This window comes from Coturnix japonica, unplaced genomic scaffold (genome assembly GCF_054131305.1).
Source record: "Coturnix japonica strain WE unplaced genomic scaffold, WE-NBRP24 Scf112, whole genome shotgun sequence".
In the NCBI taxonomy this organism is placed as follows: Eukaryota; Metazoa; Chordata; class Aves; order Galliformes; family Phasianidae; genus Coturnix; species Coturnix japonica.
The window spans coordinates 40,426-50,796 of NW_028189015.1; the positions used below are offsets into that span (position 1 = coordinate 40,426).

The 10,371-nt window shown below is 46.5% G+C and overlaps 2 long non-coding RNA genes across 2 annotated transcripts; both read left to right on the forward strand.

Annotated features, from left to right (window-relative positions):
- The first annotated feature begins 1,836 nt into the window (after positions 1–1,836).
- On the forward strand, positions 1,837–8,985 carry LOC146751207 (uncharacterized). Its single transcript, XR_014941782.1, has 3 exons — positions 1,837–2,070; positions 4,717–4,787; positions 8,639–8,985. It is a non-coding gene; the product is annotated as an uncharacterized LOC146751207 (long non-coding RNA).
- LOC146751208 (uncharacterized) lies at positions 2,536–4,385 on the forward strand. The gene is made up of 2 exons (XR_014941783.1): positions 2,536–3,685; positions 3,900–4,385. It is a non-coding gene; the product is annotated as an uncharacterized LOC146751208 (long non-coding RNA).
- Positions 8,986–10,371: the final 1,386 nt, after the last annotated feature.

Consider the following 10,371-nt stretch of genomic DNA (forward strand, 5'->3'; position numbering starts at 1 on the left):
TGTTATAGTGGATCTATGGGGTCTATGGGGGGTTATGGGGGTCTATGGGGTGTTATGGTTGATCTTTGGGGGTCTATGGGGATTTATAGGGGTTCTATGGGGGTCTGTGTGGGGTTATAGGGGATTTATGGGGTTTTATGGGGGTCTATGGGGGTTATAGGGGTTCTATGGGGGGTTATGGGGGTCTATGGGGTGTTATAGGGGCTCTATGGGGTCTATGGGGGGTTATGGGGGTCTATGGCGTGTTATAGGGGATCTATGGGGTCTATGGGGGGTTATGGGGGTCTATGGGGTGTTATAAGGGATCTATGGGGGGTTATGGGGGTCTATGGGGTGTTATAGGGCATCTATGGGGTCTATGGGGGGTTATGGGGGTCTATGGGGTGTTATAGGGGATTTATGGGGTCTATGGGGGGTTATGGGGTTCTATGGGATGTTATAGGGGATCAATGGGGTCTATGGAGGGTTATGGGGGTCTATGGGGTGTTATAGTGGATCTATGGGGGCTATGGGGGGTTATGGGGGTCTATGGGGATTTATAGGGGTTCTATGGGGGTGTGTGTGGGATTATAGGGGATTTATGGTGTGTTATGGGGTCTATGAGGTGCTATAGGGGGTCTATGGGGGGTTATGGGGGTCTGTGTGGGGTTATGGGGGTCTATGGGTTGTTATAGTGGATCTATGGGGTCTATGGGGGGTTATGGGGGTCTATGGGGTGTTATAGGGGATCTATGGGGTCTATGGGGGGTTATGGGGGTCTATGGGGTGTTATAGGGGATCTATGGGGTCTATGGGGGGTTATGGGGGTCTATGGGGTGTTATAGGGGATCTGTTGGGGTCTATGGGGGGTTATGGGGATCTATGGGGTCTATGGGGGGTTATGGGAGTCTATGGGTTGTTATAGGGGATCTATGGGGTCTATGGGGGGTTATGGGGGTCTATGGGGTGTTATAGGGGATCTATGGGGTCTATGGGGGGTTATGGGGGGTCTATGGGGTGTTATAGTGGATCTATGGGGTCTATGGGGGGTTAAGGGGATCTATGGGGTGTTATAGGGGATCTATGGGGTCTATGGGGGGTTATGGGGGTCTATGGGGTGTTATAGGGGATCTATGGGGTCTATGGGGGGTTATGGGGATCTATGGGGTCTATGGGGGGTTATGGGAGTCTATGGGTTGTTATAGGGGATCTATGGGGTCTATGGGGGGTTATGGGGGTCTATGGGGTGTTATAGGGGATCTATGGGGTCTATGGGGTGTTTTAGGGGATCTATGGGGTCTATGGGGGGTTATGGGGGGTCTATGGGGTGTTATAGTGGATCTATGGGGTCTATGGGGGGTTAAGGGGATCTATGGGGTGTTATAGGGGATCTATGGGGTCTATGGGGGGTTATGGGGGTCTATGGGGTGTTATAGTGGATCTATGGGGTCTATGGGGGGTTATGGGGGTCTATGGGGTGTTATAGGGGATCTGTTGGGGTCTATGGGGTGTTGTAGTGGATCTATGGGGTCTATGGGGGGTTATGGGGGTCTATGGGGTGTTGTAGGGGATCTATGGGGTCTATGGGGGGTTATGGGGGTCTATGGGGTGTTATAGGGGATCTATGGGGTCTATGGGGTGTTATGGGGGTCTATGGGGTGTTATAGGGGATCTATGGGGCCTATGGGGTGTTATAGGGGATCTATGGGGTGCTATGGGGGTCTATGGGGTGTTATGGGGGTCTATTGGGACTTATAGGGGGTCTATGGGGTGTTATGGGTGATCTGTGGGGGTCTATGGGGATTTATAGGGGTTCTATGGGGGTCTGTGTGGGGTTATAGGGGATTTATAGCGGGTTTTCGGGGCAAAAATGGCACTTTCGGGGCTGGAAAAATGGGGCAGAAAAGGGAGTTTTAGGGGGCAGTGGGCGGGGCTTAAGGAGGTGGGCGTGGCTTTCCCCTGTGATTGACAGGTGGTCGAAGTGGGCGTGGCTTCGTGGTGATGGGCGTGGCCTATGGGGCTGGTGGGCGTGGCCTAATCTGGCCCCGCCCACTCCAGTGCGTTCGTTCTCAGCGTGGGACAACGTTACAGGTTGGGGTCGGATTTTGGGGTGAATTTAGGGGATTTTGGGTCTGGGGGAGTAATGGGGGTTAATGGGGGGGGGAGAGGAGAAGGGAAACATTGAGTTAAGCAAAAAAAAGGGGGGTTTTAGGGTAAAAATTGGGGTTTTTAGGGGTAAAATAGTGATTTTTGGTAATAAGGGTGATTTTTGGGGTTAAAATTGGGGATTTTGGTCAAAAATGGGGGTTTATGAGGGAAAAAATGGGGTTTGGGGGTGAAATTTGGGGTAAGAAAATGGAGATTTGGGTTAAAAAGGAGATTTTAGAGTGAAAAAATGGGGGTTTTTAATGACAGGTTGGGAATTTGGGGTAAAAAATGGGGATTTTGGGCAAAAAGGGGAGATTGGGGGTAAAAATGGCCATTTTGGGGGCAAAGGAGGAGCTAAAATGGGGGTTTTTAGGGGAAAAATGGGGTTTTTAGGGGAAAAATGGGGTTTGAGGGCGAAAAATGGGGGTTTAGGGGCCAAAAATGGGATTTTTGGGGGGAAAAATGGTGTTTTTAGGGTAGAAATGTGGGGTTTAGGACCCAAAAATGGGGGTTTTAAGACCAAAAAATGGGGGATTTAGGGACAAAATTGGGCGTTTTGTGCCAGAAATGGGGATTTTAGGGCCAAAAATGGGACTTTTTGGACCCAGAATTGGGATTTTTAAGGCCAAAAATGACCCAAAATTGGGTGGTTTAGGGCCAAAAATGGGACTTTTTGAACCCAAAATTGGGGATTTTAGTGCTAAAAATGTGAATTTCTGGACCCAAAATTGGGACTTTTAGGGCCAAAATTGGGGATTTTTAGGGCTAAAAATGGGGATTTTAGTACCAAAAATGGGACTTTTTGGACCCAAAATTGGGATTTTTAGGGCCAAAAATGGGACTTTTGGGACCCAGAATTGGGATTTTTAAGGCCAAAAATGACCCAAAATTGGGTGGTTTAGGGCCAAAAATGGGACTTTTTGAACCCAAAATTGGGGTTTTTAGGACCAAAAATGGAGATTTTAGGACCAAAAAATGGGGATTTTAGGGCCAAAATTGGTTTTTTAAGAGCCAAAAATGGGACTTTTTGGACCCAAAATTGGGGATTTTTGTGCTAAAAATGTGAATTTCTGGACCCCAAATTAGGACTTTTTGGACCCAAAATTGGGATTTTTAGGGCCAAAAATGTGGATTTCTGGACCCAAAATTGGAATTTTCAGAGCCAAAATTGGGGATTTTTGTGCTAAAAATGTGAATTTCTGGACCCAAAACTGGGATTTTTAGGGCCAAAATTGGGGATTTTTAGGGCTAAAAATGGGGATTTTAGTGCCAAAAATGGGACTTTTTGGACCCAGAATTGGGGCTTTTTGGACCCAAAACTGGGATTTTTAGGGCCAAAAATGGGACTTTTTGGACCCCAAATTGGGATTTTTAAGGCCAAAAATGACCCAAAATTGGGTGGTTTAGGGTCAAAAATGGGACTTTTTGAACCCGAAATTGGGGTTTTTAGGACCAAAAATGGAGATTTTAGGACCAAAAAATGGGGATTTTAGGGCCAAAAATTTGAATTTCTGGACCCCAAATTAGGACTTTTTGGACCCAAAATTGGGATTTTTAGGTCCAAAAATGTGAATTTCTGGACCCAAAATTGGGATTTTTAGAGCCAAAATTGGGGATTTTAGTGCTAAAAATGTGAATTTCTGGACCCAAAATGGGGATTTTAGGGCCAAAATTGGGGATTTTTAGGGCTAAAATTGGGGATTTTTAGGGCTAAAAATGGGGATTTTAGTGCCAAAAATGGGACTTTTTGGACCCAGAATTGGGATTTTTAGGGTCAAAATTGGGATTTTTTGGACCCAAAATTGGGATTTTTAGGGCCAAAAATGTGGATTTCTGGACCCAAAATTGGAATTTTTAGAGCCAAAATTGGGGATTTTGACACCAAAAATTGAAGGTTTTAGGGCCAAAATTGGGACTTTTTGGACCCAAAATTGGGATTTTTAGGACCAAAGTTGGGACTTTTGAGGCCAAAAATGACCAAAAATTGGGGATTTTACTGCCAAAAATGTGAATTTCTGGACCCAAAATTGGGATTTTTAGAGCCAAAATTGGGACTTTCTGGACCCCAAATTGGTGATTTCAACACCAAAAATGGGACTTTTTGGACCCAAATTGGGATTTTTGGACCCAAAATTGGGATTTTTAGGGCCAAAATTGGGGATTTTGACACCAAAAACGCTCATTTCTCAGTCCCAAAACGGAGCTTTTTACCCCCAAAAATCACCATTTCAATACCAAAAATCGGATCTTACGGACCCCAAAATCACCCTTTTCCCCACCCAAAAATAGTCTCATTTTTGCCTAAAAATCCACCAAATTTGGGGTGTACCAAAAATCGCCATTTTCCAACCCCCCAAAGGGAAAAAAAAAACAACAAGTTTTGCCCAAAATCGTCATTTTTAAGCCCAAAACCTTCCCCCCCCCCCCCCCACTTTCAGGGTGCGGCTCCACATCTGCACCACCCTGATAAGGGATATAGGGGGGGGTGGGAAGGGAGATAAGGGAGATAAGGGGGGGGGGGGCGGCTCTATTTTGGGTTAAATTCATGCGATTTTGGGTCATTTCTAATGGGGTTTTTAATGGTTTTAGGATCATGGCGGCCATATTGAGATGTCCCCTATTGGCTCGACACCCGTCATTGGCCAGAGCTTTCGCTACAGGTATAAGAAAGAACCCAAAAAGGGGTTAATTTAACCCAAAATGAACAGCCCCCCCCCCCCCCACACACACACACACCATAATTGGACCCCACCCACCCCATAAATGGCTTCAATTCAACCCCCAAATCCCCTAAATTCAACCCAAAACCCCCCAAAAACCCAAAAGCCCAGAAATTCACCCTAATATTCACCCCAAAAACCATAAATTAACCCCAAAATACCCCAAAATCCCATAAATTCACCCCAAAACCCACAAATTCAAGCCCAAAACCCCATAAATTCACCCCAAAATACCCCAAAATCCCATAAATTCACCCCAAAATCCCATAAATTCACCCCCAAAATCCCATAAATTCACCCCAAAATCCCCCCAAACCCCATAAATTCACCCCCAAAACTCATAAATTCACCCCAAAATCCCCCCAAACCCCATAAATTCACCCCCAAAACCCATAAATTCACCCCAAAATCCCCCAAAACCCCATAAATTCACCCCCAAAACTCATAAATTCACCCCAAAATCCCCCCAAAACCCCATAAATTCACCCCAAAATCCCCCAAAACCCCATAAATTCACCCCAAAACCCCATAAATTCACCCCAAAATACCCCAAAATCCCATAAATTCACCCCAAAATCCCCAAAATACCTCTCAAAAACCCATAAATTCACCTTAAAATACCCCAAAACCCCATAAATTCACCCTTAAAATCCCCCCAAACCCCATAAATTCACCCAAAAAAACCCAAATACACCCAAAATTCACCCCCAAAATCCATAAATTCACCCCAAAATTCCCCCAAACCCCAGAAATTCACCCCAAAAGCCCCATTTTTCCCCCCAAAACCTCATAAATTCACCCCAAAACCCCATAAATTCACCCCAAAATATCCCAAAACCCCATAAATTCACCCCAAAATCCCCAAAATACCTCTCAAAAACCCATAAATTCACCCCAAAATACCCCCCTAACCCCATAAATTCACCCAAAAAAACCCCAAATACACCCAAAATTCACCCCCAAAATCCCATAAATTCACCCCCAAAACCCCATAAATTCACCCCAAAATACCCCAAAACCCCATAAATTCACCCCAAAATACCCCCAAACCCCATAAATTCACCCCAAAACCCCATAAATTCACCCCAAAATTCAGCCCCCAAAACCCCATAAATTCCACCGTAAAATAACCAAAACCCCATAAATTCACCCCAAAACCCCATAAAATCACCCCAAAACCCACAAATTCAACCCCAAAACCCCATAAATTCAACCCAAAACACCCATAAATTCACCCCAAAATCCCATAAATACACCCCAAAACCCCCAAAAACCCCATAAATTCACCCAAAAAACCCCAAATACACCCAAAATTCACCCCCAAAATCCCATAAATTCACCCCAAAATCCCCCCAAAACCCCATAAATACATCCCAAAACCCTCAAAACCCCATAAATTCACCCCAAAACCCCATAAATTCACCCCAAAATAACCCAAAACCCCATAAATTCACCCCCAAACCCCATAAATTCACCCCAAAATCCCCAAAATACCTCTCAAAAACCCATAAATTCACCCTAAAATACCCCCAAACCCCATAAATTCACCCAAAAAAACCCCAAATACACCAAAAATTCACCCCCAAAATCCCATAAATTCAACCCAAAAACCCCCAAAAACCCAAAAGCCCAGAAATTCACCCTAATATTCACCCCCAAAAACCCATAAATTCAACCCCAGAACCCCATAAATTCACCCCAAAATTCAGCCCCCAAAACCCCATAAATTCACCCTAAAATACCCCAAAACCCCAGAAATTCACCCCAAAAGCCCCATTTTACCCCCAAAACCCCATAAATACACCCAAAAAAACCCCAAATACACCCAAAATTCACCCCAAAACCCCATAAATTCACCCCAAAACCCCATAAATTCACCCCCAAATTCAGACCCCAAAATCCCAGAAATTCACCCCAAAACCCCCAAACCCCATAAATTCACCCAAAAAAACCCCAAATACACCCAAAATTCACCCCCAAAACCCCATAAATTCACCCCCAAAATCCCCCCAAAACCCCATAAATACACCCCAAAACCCTCAAAACCCCATAAATTCACCCCAAAATACCCCAAAATCCCATAAATTCACCCCAAAATGCCCAAAATACCTCTCAAAAACCCATAAATTCACCCTAAAATCCCCCCAAACCCCATAAATTCACCCCAAAATCCCAGAAATTCCACCCCAAAATTCAGCCCCCAAAACCCCAGAAATTCACCCCAAAACCCCCAAACCCCAGAAATTCACCCTAAAATACCCCCAAATCCCTATAAATTCACCCCCAAACCCCATAAATTCACCCCAAAACCCATAAATTCAACCCCAAAACCCCATAAATTAGCCCCAAAATACCCCCAATACCCCATTGACCCCATAGACCCAACAGACCCCATAAGACCCCATAGACCCCACAGACCCCATAGATGCCATTGACCCCATAGACCCCATAGACCCCATAGACCCCACAGACCCCATAGAACCCCATAGAACCCCATAGAGACCCCATAGACCCCATAGACCCCATAGACCCCATAGATCCCATAGACCCCATAGACCCCATAGACCCCATAGACCCCAAAGACCCCACAGACCCCATAGACCCCATAAGACCCCATAGACCCCACAGACCCCACAGACCCCACAGATGCCATTGACTCCATAGATCCCATTGACCCCGAAGACCCCATAGAACCCATAAACCCCAATACCCCATAGACCCCATAGAACCTATTGACTCCATTGGCCCCATTGATCCCACAGACCCCATAGATCCCATAGACCCTATTGACTCCATTGGCCCCATAGACCCCAATACTCCATAGACCCCATAGACCCCATAGGCCCATAGACCCCATAAGACCCCATAAGACCCCATAGACCCCACAGACCCCATAGATGCCATTGACTCCATAGATCCCATTGACCCCAAAGACCCCATAGAACCCATAAACCCCACAGACCCCATAAGACCCCATAGACCCCATAAGACCCCACAGACCCCACAGACCCCATAAGACCCCATAGACCCCAAAGACCCCATAGACCCCACAGACCCCATAGACCCCATAGACCCCATAAGACCCCATAGACCCCACAGATGCCATTGACTCCACAGACCCCATAGACCCCATAGACCCCACAGACCCCATAGACCCCACAGACCCCACAGACCCCATAGATGCCATTGACTCCATAGACCCCATTGACCCCAAAGACCCCATAGACCCCACAGACCCCATAGATCCCATAAGACCCCATAGACCCCATAGACCCCACAGATGCCATTGACTCCATAGACCCCATAGACCCCACAGACCCCACAGACCCCATAGACCCCATAGACCCCATAGACCCCACAGACCCCATAGACCCCATAGATGCCATAGACCCCATAGACCCCATAGACCCCATAGACCCCATAGACCCCACAGACCCCATAGACCCCATAGATGCCATAGACCCCATAGACCCCATAGACCCCATAGACCCCATAGACCCCCACAGACCCCACAGACCCCATAGATCCCATAGACCCTATTGACTCCATTGGCCCCATTGACCCCAATACCCCATATACCCCATAAACCCCATAGACCCAACAGACCCCATAGACCCCAATACCCCATTGACCCCATAGGCCCCAAATCCCCCCTAAAATCCCCCCCCCAAAAAACCCCATAAAACCCCCCAAAACAGACCCCAAATCAGCTCTTTTCACCCCAAAAAGCCCCAAAATCGGCCCTTTTCACCCCAAAAAGCCCCAAAATTGTCTCTTTTCACCCCAAAAAGGCTCTCGATGCCCCTTTATGGGATTTGCTCATCGTGCGGCTCCGGAGCTGCAGGAGGATGTAGAACAACCCCAAATCCGTACGGTTTGACCCCCAAAAACGACCCCATTAAAACATATGGGGGTTTAGATGCCCCATAACCACCCCATAACCCCATAAATCCCCCATAACCCCCCCATATAACCCCATAGAGTCCCATATAACCCCATAACCCCATAATAAACCCCCATATAGTCTACCATAGTAACCCCATAAATCCCCCATAACCCCCCCATATAACCCCATATAGTCCCATATAACCCCATAAATCCCCCATAACCCCCCATATAACCCCATATAGTCCCATATAACCCCATAAATCCCCATAAGCCACCCATATACCCCATAAATCCCCCATAACCCCCCATATAACCCCATATAGCCCATATAACCCCATAAATCCCCCCACCAAACCCATATCCCTTAAATCCCCTATAACCAATAAATCCCATATTCCCCTATAACTCCCCCATATAACCCCACATAACCCCCATATAACCCCCATATAACCCCATAACCCTCCATATCCCCCCATATAACCCCATATAATCCCCATATAACCCCATATAACCCCATAACCCCCCATATAACCCCATATAACCCCCCCATATAACCCTATAACCCCCCCATATAACCCCATAACACCCCATATAACCCCCATATAACCCCATATAATCCCATATAACCCCATATAACCCCATAGCCCCCATATAACCCCATAGCCCCCATATAACCCCATAACCCCCCATATAACCCATAACCCCCCCATATAACCCCATAGCCCCCCCATATAACCCCATAACCCCCCATATAATCCCATATAATACCATATAACCCCATATAACCCCATAACCCCCCCATATAACCCCATATATCCCCTATAGCCCCCCATAACCCCCAATATCCCCCCATATAACCCCATATCCCATTAGTAACCCTATATAACCCCATATTGCCCCATATAACCCCATAACCCCCTATCCCCCCGTATAACCCCATATCCCCCCATATTATCCCATATAACCCCATATAACCCCATACCCCCCCATATAACCCCATATAACCCCATAACCGCCCCATATAACCCCATATAACCCCATAACCCCCCCATATAACCCCCATATAACCCCATATAATCCCATATAACCCCTTAAATCCCCTATAACCCCCCCCATATAACCCCATATAACCCCTATATAACCCCCATATAACCCCATAACCCTCCATATCCCCCATATAACCCCATATAATCCCATATAACCCCATATAACCCCATAACCCCCCATATAACCCCATATAACCCCCCCATATAACCCTATAACCCCCCATATAACCCCATATAACCCCATAACCCCCCCATATAACCCCATATAACCCCATAACCCCCCCATATAACCCCATATAACCCCATAACCCCCCCATATAACCCCATATAACCCCATAACCCCCCCATATAACCCCATATAACCCCATAACCCCCCCATATAACCCCATATAACCCCATAACCCCCCCATATAACTCCATATAACCCCATAACCCCCCCATATAACCCCCATATAACCCCATATAATCCCATATAACCCCTTAAATCCCCTATAACACCCCCATATAACCCCATATAATCCCATATAACCCCTTAAATCCCCTATAACCCCCATATAACCTCATATAACCCCATAACCCCCCCATATAAC